Source organism: Triticum aestivum, chromosome 3D (assembly GCF_018294505.1).
Source record: "Triticum aestivum cultivar Chinese Spring chromosome 3D, IWGSC CS RefSeq v2.1, whole genome shotgun sequence".
In the NCBI taxonomy this organism is placed as follows: Eukaryota; Viridiplantae; Streptophyta; class Magnoliopsida; order Poales; family Poaceae; genus Triticum; species Triticum aestivum.
Window position 1 is genome coordinate 469,970,825 of NC_057802.1, and position 18,773 is coordinate 469,989,597.

Here is an 18,773-nt window from a genome sequence, read left to right on the forward strand (position 1 = left end):
TGCCACAATAAAGAAAATTACATGGATAAATATGTTAGGTAGCATTCCACATCAAAAATTCTGTTTTTATCATTTACCTACTCGAGGACGAGCAGGAATTAAGCTTGGGGATGCTTGATACGTCTCCAACGTATCTATAATTTTTTATTGTTCCATGCTATTATATTATCTATTTGGATGTTTTATATGCATTAATATGCTATTTTATATTGTTTTTGAGACTAACTTATTGACCTAGAGCCCAGTGCCGGTTTCTGTTTTTTTTCCTTGTTTTTATGGTACGAATCGTGAAAAACCCGTGATAGATGAAATTCTTTACAATAGTGATTATGCGCTAAGGCATTTGCTTGGGGATAATAAGATCTTTTATGAGAATCTTAAAAAAGAAGTCCATGTTTTAGATATAATCCAACAAGTTTTCAATAATGTTAATCAACATCACTCTTGGATTGTTGCGGAAAATCAAACGGGATATGATGAAAACCAACTTAGGAATGCTAAGGTTTCTATGGATAATATGTTTTATGTTGTGTTTACAAAACCCCATGATGAAAACACCTCTAAGGAAATTAAGAAGAAGGATGACAAAACTTAGATCCTTGCTTTATGCCTAGCTAAGGGCGTAAAACTATAGCGCTTGTTGGGAGGCAACCCAATGAATAAAATTTATTTTTGCCTTTTGCTTTACGTTCTTGAGTGTTTGCATAATTATGCTACTGTTATGATTGTGTTTTTTGTGTTTTATATAATGTTTGTGCCAAGCAAAGCCTTTAGGATCTTCTTGAGTAATAGTTGTTTGATCTTGCTGAAAAACAGAAACTTATGCACTCACAAAAATAATTTTCATAAATCACAGAAACGTGATTTTACCCTGATTCTTTTTGCAGAAGATTAATATACAAATTGCTCAGGTCGTCCTAATTTTTCAGAATTTTTGGAGTTTCAGAAGTATTCAAAATATCCAGATTGCTAGAGACTGTTATGATTTTGACAGATTCTGTTTTCTTTGCATTGTGTGCTTGTTTTGATGGCTCTATGGTTTTATTTGATGAGTTTTTTGCCATAGAAAAGTTGGAACACCGTAGTTATAATGCAAGAACAAAATATGAATTGGTTTTCTACAATACTTATAGTATTGATTTGCTTTCTTATACTAACGGATCTCACGAAGGTTTTGTTGAGTTTTGTGTGATTGAAGTTTTCAAGTTCTGGGTTATCTTACGATGGATGAAGGAATAAGGAGTAAGAAGAGCCTAAGCTTGGGGATGCCCCGGCACCCAAGCTATTATCCAAAAAGAGAGCAAGCAACTAAGCTTGGGGATGCCCCGAGTGGCATCCCCTCTTTCTTCTAACGACCATCGGTATTTTACTCGAAGCTATATTTTTATTCGTCACATACTATGCGTTTTGCTTGGATTGTCCTGTATGATAAGAGTCTTTGCTTGTTTTATTTTGTGTTTTTAGTCTTGATTCCTTGCTGGACACACCTATTTGAGAGAGCCAAAATTATATCATGACTTGTTAGAATTGCTCTCTATGCTTCACTTAAATTTTTATGACCTATGGACTTGCTCTAGTGCTTCACTTATATCTTTTTGAGCACGGTGTGCTTTAGTATTTTTGAAGAAATGCTCTGTTGCTTCACTTAGATTTATTTGAGAGTTAGTAAAATTTTCAAGAAATTCTCTCTTGCTTCACTTAAATTAATTTGAGAGAAAGAAATATTATGCTCATGATCTTCACTTATATTTGTTTAAGCTTATCAAAAGCAACACATGAAAATTAGTCCCAAAGTGATAGATATCCAAGAAGGATATAATAAAAACTTTCATGAAGATAATTGGACAAAAATAAACTTGATTCTTTGTAATAGTTTTGAGATATGATGATGTGATATGTGAGTCATGTTGATGAGTAATTATGCTTTAGTAAGAATATTGGTGTTAAGGTTTGTGATTCCCTATGCAAGCACGAAAGTAAATAATTATGCAATGAAATTATATCCTACTTGTGGTGCATTATTCGGTGTTAATTATGCTTAATGCTCGCTTATGAGATTATTCGTTTCTTGGTTGGTCGCTTCTCAATCTTTTGCTAGCCTTCATTTTGCACTAAGTATGATCACTACTTGTGCATCCAAAAACCTTTAAACCAGTTTTGCCACATGAGTCCACTATACCTACCTATATGCGGTATTCTTTTGCCGTTCTAAGCAAATTTTCATGTGCCATCTCTAATTTTCAAAATAAACTTCTCTTTTGTGTGCTCGTACCGCTAACAAGGCGGTGAGGGGTGGCTAATATTTTCCATGCTAGATGTGTTATTCTCATGATGAGTGTTTATCCACTTGTCATTGCACGAGAGTAAGGAAAAGGTATTAGGGATGCCCAGTCCCGAAATAAAAAATGCATTTACTTTATGTTGTCAAATAATAAATTCCTTGGAAAGTGTTGGTATGGAGGGCAACCGTGGATACGGCTAGCCATGGAAAGTGAAAGTATGGTTGAAAAAGGAATAAACTTTATTTTCTGTTTGGGAACCGCCTATGACATATCTAGCATGGAAAGTGTTGGGAGCTCTAAGTCGTTTTCGTTGGTGGGAAAAGTATGCCTCTCAAAATATTGTTATCTCCATTTTTCGCTTTGAGCTCTGGCACCTCTACAAATCCCTACTTCCCTCTGCGAAGGGCCTTTCTTTTAATTTATGCATATTTTTATTTTGAATTTGAGTCTCCATCTTCTCTTATAAAAGCACCAACTAGGAGGCACTATGATCGTACTTGAGTATCGGGTGTAGTTAATATACGAATGTGTTTCATGAATGGATTAATGATTGAGCATGATGGACTAGGGATAGCTTATTTTAGCGTTGATATTTTGAAAGACATGGTTGCTTGTTGATATGCTTGAGTATTTAAATCTCATGTCAAAACTAGACTATTGCTTTGAACCATATAAAAGTCCAAATGTCCATGCTATAAAGAAAAGAATATGAGATGACATGTTAGGCAGCATTCCACATCAAAAATTCTGTTTTTATCACTTACCTACTCGAGGACGAGAAGGAGTTAAGCTTGGGGATGCTGATACGTCTCCAACGTATCTATAAATTTTGATTGTTCCATGCTGTTATATTATCAATCTTGGATATTTTATAATCATTTTATAGTCATTTTATATCATTTTTGGTACTAACCTATTGACATAGTGCCAAGTGCCAGTTGCTATTTTCTGCATGCTTTTTACATCGCATGAAATCAATACCAAACAGAGTCCAAATGCAACGAAACTTCATGGAGATTTTTTTGGACCAGAAGACACCCAATGGGCCAAGGAAACACCTGGGGGGTGCTCCGAGGGGAGCACAACCCACCAGGGCGCGCCCTGGTGGGTTGTGCCCACCTCGGGTGCCCCCCGGACCGCCTCTTTGCTCTATAAATACCCCAATATTCCAGAAACTCTAAGGGAGTCGACGAAAATCAATTCCAGCCGCCGCAGAGTCCAGAACCACCAAATCCAATCTAGACACCATCATAGAGGGGTTCACTGTCGGTGTCAAAACAGGCGGATCTCGGGTAGGGGGTCCCGAACTATGCGTCTAAGGTCGATGGCAACAGGAGACGGGGGACACAATGTTTACTCAGGTTCGGGCCCTCTCTATGGAGGTAATACCCTACTTCCTGCTTGATTGATCTTGATGAATATGAGTATTACAAGAGTTGATCTACCACGAGATCGTAATGGCTAAAACCCTAGAAGTCTAGCCTGTATGACTATGGTAATGAGTCTCTCCCTTTTCGGACTAAGCCCTCCGGTTTATATAGACACCGGAGGGGACTAGGGTTGTACAAGGTCGGTTACAGAGAAGGGAATCTTCATATTTGATCGCCAAGCTTGCCTTCCATGCTAAGGAGAGTCCTATCCGGACACGAGTGAGAGTCTTCGGTCTTCATATCTTCACAGCCCATCAGTCCGGCCCAAGGCTAATAGGCCGGACGCCCGAGGACCCCTTAGTCCAGGACTCCCTCAGTAGCCCCTGAACCAGGCTTCAATGACGAGGTGTCCGGTGCGTAGATTGTCTTCGGTATTGCAAGGCGGGTTCTCCTTCCCGAATACTCCAAGATAGTCTTCAGACGCAGCAAACGTGTTCGGATATGCAACACAAGTATCACACACACAGCCGTAGAGAGTATAATATTTCATGAGTCCCATCCGCTGACAACTTTTCGCAAGATGACATCACGCCTGCCCGGTCATTATTTCGAACCGTTTTCGTCTGCCGTTCCGCGTTTCGAGGTGCGGTTTCCATTGGCACGTCTTGTCAAAGCAGAGATCGTGCCCCCTTATTGCGGGATTCTCATCAATACAGGCGTGGGTAACCCAACCGTTCCATTGGAAAGATTCCTTAGGAATAGGCAGGCTTTCAGGCTTAGGAGGAGGCGTTCGATACCCGTTGCCTTTATAAAGGAGCCAAGGGCCGTCTCTTTTTACGCCAAACCTCTCCTCAGCCCTTCCAACCTCGAGTTCTAGCGTCCAAGGTTCAATTTCATTGCCCCAAGCTTCCAATCATGTCCGGACCCAGCCCTCAGGGCCGATGGGTGGCTTCCTCCGTCATAGAGGAGGACATTGCGAAGCTTCGGGCGGCCAGATACCTGACCGCGGAGATCCCCCACAGGCTTCCTGCTCAAGGACAGGTTATTCTGACTCCCAGATCCGGTGAGAGGGTCGTATTCATTTCTCACTTCTTCCGAGGGCTAGGGTTTGCTCTTCACCCCTTCATCCGGGGGCTCATGTTTTATTACAGACTAGATTTCCACGATCTAGCCCCAGATTCTTTCCTCCACGTCTCGGCGTTTATCATTACGTGTGAGGCCTTATTCCGAATTCCCCCACACTTCGGCTTATGGCTCAAGAACTTCAGTGTGACACCGAAGGTGGTCGACGGGAAACAAACAGAGTGCGGCTGTGATGTAGTGAGCAAGCTTACCAGTACTCACTAGCCAAAAGGCTCTTTCACCGAAACTTCCAACCAATGGCAGTGGGAGTGGTTTTATATCACAGAACCCCGTGGTACCAAGTGGGCCGCTATACCTGCGTTCCGTTCTGGCCCTCCGTTATAGCTTGCATCATGGATTAATAAGGGGCTGGACTGGGGATCAGTTGATGAAGTGCAGACTCTATAGAGCCGCATCCGAACCCTCCTCGAGAGGGACATCGATCTTGTCAACGTGGTTCAAGTAATGCTAATCCGCCGAACCCTGCCATGTCAGCGTAGGCCTCTCTGCATGTGGGAGTTTAATCCGGAAGGACCACGAACCCTCCAACACTTCTTCGGCACTACACACAAAGGAATGTGGAAGTTGTTTTTCGGGAAACGAAAACAGTGGCCGGACACCACCGAGGACCTTGGCCTCGACTGCAACCGTCCGGATACCTCGGTAAGCGCTCAACTTCTAAACACTTTGTAGTTAAGCACACCGTAATACGTTACTGAACAAACTATCTTCCTCCAGGTCTGGATAAAGAAAGCGGAGCATATTAGGTGTTCGGCCCCCTTCCCGAAGACTCAGTGGATCCCGTACTAACGAGGATGCTGGCCCCGGTGCTGTACCAGGTGCCTGCGAAGGGAGACAAGGTGGAGAGCGGGAAGGCCAAAGGTGGCCTCCCTTCCGAGGGTACATTAGACACCGTGTCCGGGGAGATGAAAATTCCCCCGCCCGAAGGCCAAAGTGAAGGAGAAGCCAATATTCCTTCTCCCCATGGTAAGAAAAGGGCCGCCTCCAAAAGTTGGGAGGAAACGGCTCCTAAGCCAGGCAGGATGCCCCCGTTGGGTGGCCCGGGCTTGGAGGGCGACGTCATCGTGCGGTCCCACGGAGAGGACAAGCCGTTAGGCAAACTGTAAGTGAACGAGAGTGTTTTTAAACATATCCTGTCCCTTTCTTGTGACCGAGGTAACATCTAGAATATATGTTTTTTTTTGCAGCTCGGCGAACAGTCTTCAGCAATCCTCTTCCTCAGGGGACCTTCTCCCAGAGATGATGGAGAGCGAGACGCCTCTACCGGTCTCCTCGCCCAATAGGGCAGACGACCTTGAGGTATCATTGCGGAGGGTCTCTCCTGACCAACAAGTGGTGCGAGGGATGGCGAAGACACAACCCGAAGGTAATGCTTTGGTAGCCCAGAGTCCGGGGGCCGACAACAAAGGCCCCGAGCTGTCCGGCCTATGGCCGGAGACAATCACAGGGACGAATAAGCGGATCCCTTCAAAGGGAGGCCTTACTCCTACGGCAGCTTCCGGAGATCCCGAAGCGCCGGATGTATTGACGAACATGTTGCAAAAGGCGTTCGTCTCAGAGGAACATCGTACCTTGATGGGTACGGTGGTTGAAAGGGTTCTATCCGCGAGAAGCGGGTTGAATGAAGCCTTCGTGAGCCTGCTAAAAGGCTTCGAGGTTTGTAATGTAATATTTTTGATTGTGCTTGGCTCACACACTTCACCTGTGTATAGGTAGTAGCCCCTGAGACTCGGATTGGCTTCCCAAGGGAGGCGATCAGAGGATCAAAAAGGATATTTCCAGGAAATAATATGATTAATTGAAATGCAGGCTGTCACTTCCCGGGCGTTCGCCCGGACTACAGAAGTTGCTGATCTAGAGCGGAAGCTTGATATGGCGGGAGATGACTGTCGGTGTCAAAACCGGCGGATCTCGGGTAGGGGGTCCCGAACTGTGCGGCTAAGGCGGATGGTAACAGGAGGCGGGGGACACAATGTTTACCCAGGTTCGGGCCCTCCCTATGGAGGTAATACCCTACTTCCTGCTTGATTGATCTTGATGATATGAGTATTACAAGAGTTGATCTACCACGAGATTGTAGAGGCTAAACCCTAGAAGCTAGCCTATGATTATGATTGTTGTTGTCCTACGGACTAAACCCTCCGGTTTATATAGACACCGGAGGGGGCTAGGGTTACACAGAGTCGGTTACAAGGGGGGAGATCTACATATCCGAATTGCCAAACTTGCCTTCCACGCAAAGGAGAGTCCCACCCGGACACGGGACGAAGTCTTCAATATTGTATCCTCATAGTCCAACAGTCCGGCCAAAGTATATAGTCCGGCTGTCCGAGGACCCCCTAATCCAGGACTCCCTCAGTAGCCCCCGAACCAGGCTTCAATGACGATGAGTCCGGCGCGCAGATTGTCTTCGGCATTGCAAGGTGGGTTCTTCTCCAAATCCTCAGTACCTGTCGAGTAGTGTCCGGCTTCCCATGCATGTTGCACTCCTCGGCTTCTGCGCCTAATAATGGCTATCTTCCACGTGTCGAGCGAATGCGAGAAGTCGGGGCATTTTTACATTTGCCACCTAACCATGTGAGTAAATCGTCTATTTAAAGAGTCGGGGATCCTCAGATCCAGATCACAACATCCTCCCACAGCGAGTATCCATCGGAGCGCGCCCGGAAAAGTCCATCCCATCATTGCCCGGCCATCGCAGCTCCTCCTCTCGCTCCCGTAGCACTAAGCCAGGCAATTGGGAGAAGTGTTCCGTCCCCCACAGCCAATTAGTAGAGTTACAGACCCAGGGGTTTCTTCCTCCTGCGTATATGGTCCCCGTCCGAGCAGGACTAGCCACTTACAATGGCGGGGAGCAAGCAGAGAGCTTTCCCAACCCATCCATGGGGGAGCAGGTATGCCTTGTCCCTTACTTATTAAGGGGACTCGGATTTCCAATCCATCCGTTCCTCCGCGGGCTCCTGGAGTTCTACGGCCTCCAGCTGCATAACTTTACTCCCGCCTCCATATTACACATCGCTGGCTACGTCGCCTTTTGCGAGCTGTTTCTGGGCTGCGAAGCTCATTTCGAGCTTTGGAAAAGGCTATTCTGCCTCGTACCCCGTACACAGGAGGGGTCAATATATCAAGTGGGCGGAGCCGAAATATGGCGCATCGCCGAGACCGGATACCTGTCCGGTACCCCGAAGAAGACATCCGAAGACTGGCCTTTGGAGTGGTTTTATATGGAGGACGTCCCCCTTCCGGACCCTATTCGGATGTGCCTTCCTGAGTTTAATAACGGCCCTTTGAAGAAACGCCGCAGCTGGCGCCCTCGGAGCCCCCAGGAGGAAGATAACAGAGAGGTCCTTTACCTGATGGGCCGGATAAAAACGCTGGCCAAATCAGGACTGACAATAATTGAGGTTATGTCAATATGTATAATGCGGGGGGTGCAGCCACTTCAATATCGGCGACAACCCATGTGGCACTTCAATGGAGAAAACGATGCCACCTGCTGCAGTCGTAAAGGTCCAGACTCCGCCGCTGCTCTAGCGAAAATACTGTCCGATTTATATAAAGGAGAGGAAGAAGAGTTCATCCGCATTAAGCCACGGGATGGATTCTCCATGTACAACCCCCCAAACCGGGTGAGCTGCTACTTTTTACTCCAGACCTTCCCGCATTCTTCGTCATAAATATTTACCTTGCCATTTCATAGCAGGAACTGCAAAAAGCTGTGAGGGAGGTCCACAGCCCGTCTCCATAGCCAGAGGACCCTGACCGGGCCCTCGACCCCGGACTTGAAGAAGATTCGGACATATTTGTGGAGCTTATCGACATGATGTTCTATCAGTTAAGCTGCGACGGTGCCTTGGTGGCCCTCATAGCCGATTATCCTGGACTGCTCCCTGCATCGCATGTAAGTAAAACCGGAGTCCCAACTTCCGAGAAGGATCCCTTTTTAGCACTTTACCCACCGCACACATATGGTGTCATACAGGGAAGGCCCTCGGGACGCCATGCCGAACCCGCAGTGACTCACCAACAAGGGGCACCGAAGCCGGGTAGGCTTAAAAGGAAGGCGGTCAGGACTGAGACGCCATCGCAGAGGTATGAAAAAGGACCCTGCTCCGTGGTTGTCGTCTTTAAAATATAATAACGTTCATGGTTCCTGGCAGGAAAAATGCTCGCCGGACCGTATCCGGAGAGCCTGCCGGCCACGCCTCCACCAGCCGGGCTCCAGAGCCGGACTTAGAGGTAGATGCTAATGAGGGGACAACACCGGATGCTCCTCCTACAGAGGATGCGGATAGGCTGTTCGCTACGAATTCCGAAGTGGAGAGTGCCATGAATCACAGGCGTCGCCGGGCCGTACTCCGCGACCCTGGTTTCTCTGAAGAGGCGTTCGATGCCTTCAACTCAGGAAACGCGTACATCCGAGCTGCTTAAAATGGTGCCAGAGCCACGGACCAGTATGTAAAGGATATACGGGTAAGAAAATCTGATAATTATGTATATTAGTAGCCCCTGAGACTTGAAACAGATGGCACAACTGATTTAAGGATCATTATTTGCGTAGGTTCTTACGGAGAAGAATACCCAGTTGTCTCAAGAGCTGGAGGAGTGCAAAGCCCAGCTACGGGCCGCAGCTGCCACAATGAAGGAGTCCAAGAAGGCCCCATCTGGTAACACTTGTTCCTATCGAAAAGAATGACATATACCAGTTAGTATTCGGCATGCATGCAAATCTAACAATAGATTCTGCAAATGATCCCGGAGTGAATCCGAAGGTCGTGTGAGGGGATGAGCAACATGCTCAACGATAGCTAGAGGCTGGCGAGCGCGTGCTTACGCGGGTTAGGTGGGAGAAAAACAATCTCCAAGATGCCAATACCCGGCTGGGTGTTGAACTGAAAGATGTTCGGGCCCAGCTAGCTGACTCCGTAAAGGAGAATAAGGAGCTTCGATGCGGCATTTTTAGTAAGTGCTTGAACGAACTTTTATAGAGTTCGGTGAAGAAACCGGCTAATAGAGTTATATCTATAGGTATTCTGACGGGTCGTCCCAGAGAGGAGATGCCCGGGTCTGCGGGTGATCTTCTGCCAGAGCTCTCACAACTGCACGAACAAGTTCGACAGATGATGCAGGGCATTGCCCAGGCCTTGTGGCCATCCGCCTCCCTGCCAGGAGGCATGGGGGAGCTCGTAGAGATGCTCAAGGGAGCGCGGCGACGCTTCCGATTATGGAAGATATCTGCCTGCCGACAAGGTGCAAGGGAAGCCTGGGCCATGGTGAAGACTCGATATACCAAGGCTGACCCGAACCACAAGGCCGAGGTCGGACCTGTAGGGTCTGATGGGAAAGAGATCCCCGTCAGTTTGGTGTATGACCAAGTAAAATTAGCCGCAAAGTATTCCCAACAGGATTGTAGGCTAGTCAGCCTGTTGGATGGTATAGAAGAAGAATTTAGTCAGTCTAAGTGACTGTGTACTTCAAGTGACATATATTGTCCCTAGCCAGATTGTAAATCATTTGTCATGGCGGACCTTTTCGCTTCATCCTCCAAACTCGACAGTCCGGAGTCTATCCGAATACCCGCTCAGTTACCGGGGTACACGTGGAAACCAGGCGTAGGGGTCATAAGTGCTTGAACAGACAAGTACCCAACTAGCTATGTTATATTACATGGATAGTAAGAAACATCTTCCAGGGAGAATAGTTCTGTTAAGGGTTCCTTTCCGTGGGTACGCATGCATTAATGTGCATGTCCGAACTGCGAAAAAAGACGCAGGATATAAACATCTGGAGGCATGTATTTGTAATAAGTAAAATTCATCTTTTGTTCACCGACCGAATATTCCCTTAAGAACGCTAGCTTTCGGCTTCACCCAGTCTGAGGTACACATCCGGCTGACCCGGCAGTAACAATAGCAGAGGTGCTCCCCTTATGCCCTAGCCGAATTAAAGGGAACGTAGGGCATAAACACAAGAGCCAGGCAACCCAGCTTGGCCAAAACTTAAGTCATATCGATGCATATAATGGCGAAGAAAAGGTACATGTGGAAAAGTAACACATGTGCCAGGGGCATAGAGCCCGGAACATAATTATATTAAGCTTCTGTATAAGAAGCCCCCAGGTATAATGAGCGCGCCTAGCGCGTCAAGATTGTGTAGTCAAGACACATTTTAACCTTTTAAGGCCGTGAAGAAAAAGGGAAGAAAGAAAGAAAGACAGATAGCGGATATATATATATATATATATATATATATATATATATATATATATATATATATAAAGGGACGGAGGTAAGGAGACGAACACAGAGCCCGACACTAGGCGTAGAACCTTCGGAGTCTGGCCGCGTTCCATGGGTTTGGCTCGAGTCGATTGTCCGATGCACCCCGCAGACGGTACGCTCCACCGGTTAGAACTTTGTCAATAACGAAGGGACCTTCCCATTTGGGCTTGAGCTTGTCCTTTTTCTTCTCTGGTAGGCGTAGAACGAGTTCGCCAACGTTATAAGTTTTGGCCCGTACTTCTCTGCTTTGATACCGTTGTTGAGGATCGTAGCAGAAATTTAAAATTTTCTACGTATCACCAAGATCAATCTATGGAGTCATCTAGCAACAAGAGAGAGGGGAGTGCATCTACATACCCTTGTAGATCGCGCGCGGAAGCGTTCAAGAGAACGGGGTTGATGGAGTCGTACTCGTCGTGATCCAAATCACCGATGATCCTAGCGCCGAACGGACGACACCTCCGCGTTCAACACACGTATGGAGCGGGGATGTCTCCTCCTTCTTGATCCAGCAAGGGGGGAGGAGAAGTTGATGGAGATCCAGCAGCACGACGGCGTGGTGGTGGAAGTAGCGGGATCCCGGCAGGGCTTCGCCAAGCGCAAGCGGGGAGGAAGAGGTGTCACGGGAGGGAGAGGGAGGCGCCAGGGGCTTTCGGTGCTGGTCCCATGCGCCTCCCCACTATATATAGGGGTGGAGGGGGCTGGTTTCTTTCCCTCCAAGTCCATTGGGGCTTTGGCAAAGGTGGGGGAAATAAATCCCATCATTTCCCTTCCCCACCGATTGTTATCCCCCTTTTTTAGGGATCTTGATCTTATCCCTTCGGGATATGATCTTATTCCTTTTAAGGTGGGATCTTGGTGCGCCTTGACCAGGGGTGTGGGGCCTTGCCCCCACTACCCACGTTCATGTGGGTCCCCCAATGCAGGTGGGCCCCACTTTGGAACCTTCTAGAACCTTCCCAGTACAATACCGAAAAATCCTGAACATTTTTCGGTGGCCAAAATAGGACTTCCCATATATAAATCTTTACCTCCGGACCATTCCGGAACTCCTCGTGACGTCCGAGATCTCATCCGGGACTCCGAACAACTTTCGGTTAACCGCATACTAATATCTCTACAACTCTAGCGTCACCAAACCTTAAGTGTGTAGACCCTACGGGTTCGGGAGACATGCAGACATGACCGAGACGACTCTCCGGTCAATAACCAACAACGGGATCTGGATACCCATGTTGGCTCCCACATGTTCCACGATGATCTCATCGGATGAACCACGATGTTGAGGATTCAATCAATCCCGTATACAATTCCCTTTGTCAATCGGTACGTTACTTGCCCGAGATTCGATCGTCGGTATCCCAATACCTTGTTCAATCTCGTTACCGGCAAGTCACTTTACTCGTACCGTAATGCATGATCCCGTGACCAAACACTTGGTCACATTGAGCTCATTATGATGATGCATTACCGAGTGGGCCCAGAGATACCTCTCCGTCATACGGAGTGAAAAATCCCAGTCTCGATTCGTGCCAACCCAACAGACACTTTCGGAGATACCCGTAGTGCACCTTTATAGCCACCCAGTTACGTTGTGACGTTTGGCACACCCAAAGCAGTCCTATGGTATCCGGGAGTTGCACAATCTCATGGTCTAAGGAAATGATACTTGACATTTGAAAAGCTCTAGCAAACGAACTACACGATCTTGTGCTATGCTTAGGATTGGGTCTTGTCCATCACATCATTCTCCTAATGATGTGATCCCGTTATCAATGACATCCAATGTCCATAGTCAGGAAACCATGACTATCTGTTGATCAACGAGCTAGTCAACTAGAGGCTCACTAGGTACATGTTGTGGTCTATGTATTCACACATGTATTACGATTTCCGGATAACACAATTATAGCATGAACAATAGACAATTATCATGAACAAGGAAATATAATAATAACCATTTTATTATTGCCTCTAGGGCATATTTCCAATAGTCTCCCACTTGCACTAGAGTCAATAATCTAGTTACATTATGATGAATCGAACACCCATAGAGTTCTGGTGTTGATCATGTTTTGCTCTAGGGAGAGGTTTAGTCAACGGATCTGCTACATTCAGGTTCGTATGTACTTTACAAATATCTATGTCTCCATTTTGAACATTTTCACGAATGGAGTTGAAGCGACGTTTGATATGCCTGGTCTTCCTGTGAAACCTGGGCTCCTTGGCAAGGGCAATAGCTCCAGTGTTGTCACAGAAGAGAGTCATCGGGCCCGACGCATTGGGAATAACTCCTAGGTCGGTAATGAACTCCTTCACCCAGATTGCTTCTTGTGCTGCCTCTGAGGCCGCCATGTATTCCGCTTCACATGTAGATCCCGCCACAACGCTTTGCTTGCAACTGCACCAGCTTACTGCCCCACCATTCAAAATATACACGTATCCGGTTTGTGACTTAGAGTCATCCAGATCTGTGTCGAAACTAGCATCGACGTAACCCTTTACGACGAGCTCTTCGTCACCTCCATAAACGAGAAACATATCCTTAGTCCTCTTCAGTTACTTCAGGATATTCTTGACCGCTGTCCAGTGTTCCATGCCGGGATTACTTTGGTACCTTCCTACCAAACTTACGGCAAGGTTTACATCAGGTCTGGTACACAGCATGGCATACATAATAGACCCTATGGCCGAGGCATAGGGGACGACACTCATCTTTTCTCTATCTTCTGCCGTGGTCGGGCATTGAGCTGTGCTCAATTGCACACCTTGCAATACAGGCAAGAACCCCTTCTTGGACTGATCCATATTGAACTTCTTCAATATCTTGTCAAGTTACGTACTTTGTGAAAGACCAATGAGGCGTCTTGATCTATCTCTATAGATCTTGATGCCTAATATATAAGCAGCTTCTCCAAGGTCCTTCATTGAAAAACACTTGTTCAAGTAGGCCTTTATGCTTCCTAAGAATTCTATATCATTTCCCATCAACAGTATGTCATCCACATATAATATGAGAAATGCTACAGAGCTCCCACTCACTTTCTTGTAAACACAGGCTTCTCCATAAGTCTGTGTAAACCCAAACGCTTTGATCATCTCATCAAATCGAATGTTCCAACTCCGAGATGCTTGCACCAGCCCATAGATGGAGCGCTGGAGCTTGCATACCTTGTTAGCATTCTTAGAATCGACAAAACCTTCCGGCTGAATCATATACAATTCTTCCTTAAGAAAGCCGTTAAGGAATGCCGTTTTGACGTCCATTTGCCATATCTCATAATCATAGAATGCGGCAATTGCTAACATGATTCGGACGGACTTCAGCTTCGCTGCGGGTGAGAAAGTCTCATCGTAGTCAACCCCTTGAACTTGTCGATAACCCTTAGCGACAAGTCGAGCTTTATAGATGGTAACATTACCATCCGTGTCCGTCTTCTTCTTAAAGATCCATTTGTTTTCTATCGCTCGCCGATCATCGGGCAAGTCTGTCAAAGTCCACACTTTGTTTTCATACATGGATCCTATCTCGGATTGCATGGCTTCAAGCCATTTGTTGGAATCTGGGCCCACCATTACTTCTTCATAGTTCGAAGGTTCACCGTTGTCTAACAACATGATTTCCAGGACAGGGTTGCCATACCACTCTGGTGTGGAACGTGTCCTCGTGGACCTACGAAGTTCAGTAGTAACTTGATCCGAAGTACCTTGATCATCATCATTAGCTTCCTCTCTAGTCAGTGCAGGCACCACAGGAACATCTTCCTGAGCTGCGCTACTTTCCGGTTCAAGGGGTAGTACTTCATCAAGTTCCACTTTCCTCCCACTTACTTCTTTCGAGAGAAACTCTTTCTCCAGAAAGGACCCGTTCTTTGCAACAAAGATCTTGCCTTCGGATCTGAGGTAGAAGGTATACCCAATGGTTTCCTTAGGGTATCCTATGAAGACGCATTTTTCCGACTTGGGTTCGAGCTTTTCAGGTTGAAGTTTCTTGACATAAGCATCGCATCCCCAAACTTTTAGAAACGACAGCTTAGGTTTCTTCCCGAACCATAATTCATACGGTGTTGTCTCAACGGATTTCGACGGAGCCCTATTTAAAGTGAATGCGGTAGTCTCTAAAGCATAGCCCCAAAATGAGAGCGGTAGATCGGTAAGAGACATCATAGATCGCACCATATCCAATAGAGTGCGATTACGACATTCGGACACACCATTTCGCTGAGGTGTTCCAGGCGGCGTGAGTTGTGAAACTATTCCACATTTCCTTAAGTGTGTGCCAAATTCATGACTCAAATATTCCCCTCCACGATCTGATCGTAAGAATTTTATTTTCCTGTCACGTTGATTCTCAACCTCACTCTGAAATTCCTTGAACTTTTCAAAGGTCTCAGACTTGTGTTTCATTAGGTAGACATACCCATATCTACTCAAGTCATCAATGAGAGTGAGAACATAACGATAGCCTCCGCGAGCCTCAACACTCATTGGACCGCACACATCAGTATGTATGATTTCTAATAAGTTGGTTGCTCGCTCCATTGTTCCAGAGAACGGAGTCTTGGTCATTTTGCCCATGAGGCATGGTTCGCATGTGTCAAATGATTCATAATCGAGAGACTCTAAAAGTCCATCAACATGGAGCTTCTTCATGTGCTTGACACCAATGTGACCAAGGCGGCAGTGCCACAAGTATGTGGGACTATCGTTATCAACTTTACATCTTTTGGTATTCACACTATGAATATGTGTAACATCACGTTCGAGATTCATTAAGAATAAACAATTGACCAGCGGGGCATGACCATAAAACATATCTCCCATATAAATAGAACAACCATTATTCTCGGATTTAAATGAGTAGCGATCTCGCATTAAACGAGATCCAGATACAATGTTCATGCTCAAAGCTGGCACTAAATAACAATTATTGAGGTTTAAAACTAATCCCGTAGGTAAATGTAGAGGTAGCGTGCCAACGGCGATCACATCGACCTTGGAACCATTCCCGACGCGCATCGTCACCTCGTCCTTTGCCAGTCTCTGTTTATTCTGCAGCTCCTGCTTTGAGTTACAAATATGAGCAACCGCACCGGTATCAAATACCCAGGAGCTACTACGAGTGCTGGTAAGGTACACATCAATAACATGTATATCACATATACCTTTGGTGTTGCCGGCCTTCTTGTCCGCTAAGTACTTGGGGCAGTTCCGCTTCCAGTGACCACTTCCCTTGCAATAAAAGCACTTAGTCTCAGGCTTGGGTCCATTCTTTGGCTTCTTCCCGGCAACTAGCTTACCGGGCGCGGAAACTCCCTTGCCGTCCTTCTTGAAGTTCTTCTTACCCTTGCCTTTCTTGAACTTAGTGGTTTTATTCACCATCAACACTTGATGTTCCTTTTTGATCTCCACCTCCGCTGATTTCAGCATTGAATATACCTCAGGAATGGTCTTTTCCATCCCCTGCATATTGAAGTTCATCACAAAGCTCTTGTAGCTCGGTGGAAGCGACTGAAGGATTCTGTCAATGACCGCGTCATCCGGGAGATTAACTCCCAGCCGAGTCAAGCGGTTGTGTAACCCAGACATTTTGAGTATGTGCTCACTGACAGAACTATTTTCCTCCATCTTACAACTGAAGAACTTGTCGGAGACTTCATATCTCTCGACCCGGGCATGAGCTTGGAAAACCATTTTCAGCTCTTCGAACATCTCATATGTTCCGTGTTGCTCAAAACGCTTTTGGAGCCCCGGTTCTAAGCTGTAAAGCATGCCGCACTGAACGAGGGATTAATCATCAGCACGCTGCTGCCAAGCGTTCATAACGTCTTGGTTCTCTGGGATGAGTGCGTCACCTAGCGGTGCTTTTAGGACATAATCTTTCTTGGCAGCTATGAGGATGATCCTCAGGTTCCGGACCCAGTCCGTATAGTTGCTGCCATCATCTTTCAGCTTGGTTTTCTCTAGGAACGCGTTGAAGTTGAGGGCAACATTAGCATGGGCCATTTGATCTACAAGACATATTGTAAAGATTTTAGACTAAGTTCATGATAATTAAGTTCATCTAATCAAATTATTTAATGAACTCCCACTCAGATAGACATCCCTCTAGTCATCTAAGTGAAACATGATCCGAGTCAACTAGGCCGTGTCCGATCATCACGTGAGACGGACTAGTCAACATCGGTGAACATCTTCATGTTGATCGTATCTTCTATACGACTCATGCTCGACCTTTCGGTCTTCCGTGTTCCGAGGCCATGTCTGTACATGCTAGGCTCGTCAAGTCAACCTAAGTGTATTGCATGTGTAAATCTGGCTTACACCCGTTGTATTCGAACGTTAGAATCTATCACACCCGATCATCACGTGGTGCTTCGAAACAACGAACCTTCGCAACGGTGCACAGTTAGGGGGAACACTTTCTTGAAATTATTGTGAGGGATCATCTTATTTAAGCTACCGTCGTTCTAAGCAAATAAGATGTAAAACATGATAAACATCACATGCAATCAAATAGTGACATGATATGGCCAGTATCATATTGCTCCTTTGATCTCCATCTTCGGGGCGCCATGATCATCTTCGTCACCGGCATGGCACCATGATCTCCATCATCATGATCTCCATCATCGTGTCTTCATGAAGTTGTCACGCCAACGATTACTTCTACTTCTATGGCTAACGTGTTTAGCAATAAAGTAAAGTAATTTACATGGCGTTATTCAATGACACGCAGGTCATACAAAAATAAAGACAACTCCTATGGCTCCTGCCGGTTGTCATACTCATCGACATGCAAGTCGTGATTCCTATTACAAGAACATGATCAATCTCATACATCACATATATTTCATTCATCACATCCTTTTGGCCATATCACATCACAAGGCATATGGTGCAAAAACAAGTTAGACGTCCTCTAATTGTTGTTGCATGTTTTTACGTGGCTTCTATAGGTTTCTAGCAAGAACGTTTCTTACCTACGTAAAACCACAACGTGATATGCCAACTTCTATTTACCCTTCATAAGGACCCTTTTCATCGAATCCGATCCGACTAAAGTGGGAGAGACAGACACCCGCTAGCCACCTTATGCAACTAGTGCATGTCAGTCGGTGAACCTGTCTCACGTAAGCGTACGTGTAAGGTCGGTCCAGGCCGCTTCATCCCACGATGCCGCCGAAACAAGATAAGACTAGTAGTGGCAAGAAAATTGACAACATCTACGCCCACAACAAGTTTGTGTTCTACTCATGCATAGAAACTACGCATAGACCTAGCTCATGATGCCACTGTTGGGGATCGTAGCAGAAATTTAAAATTTTCTACGTATCACCAAGATCAATCTATGGAGTCATCTAGCAACGAGAGAGAGGGGAGTGCATCTACATACCCTTGTAGATCGCGCGCGGAAGCGTTCAAGAGAACGGGGTTGAAGGAGTCGTACTCGTCATGATCCAAATCACCGATGATCCTAGCGCCGAACGGACGGCACCTCCGCGTTCAACACACGTACGGAGCGGGGACGCCTCCTCCTTCTTGATCCAGGAAGGGGGGAGGGGAAGTTGATGGAGATCCAGCAGCACGACGGCGTGGTGGTGGAAGTAGCGGGATCCCGGCAGGGCTTCGCCAAGCGCAAGCGGGGAGGAAGAGGTGTCACGGGAGGGAGAGGGAGGCGCCAGGGGCTTTCGGTG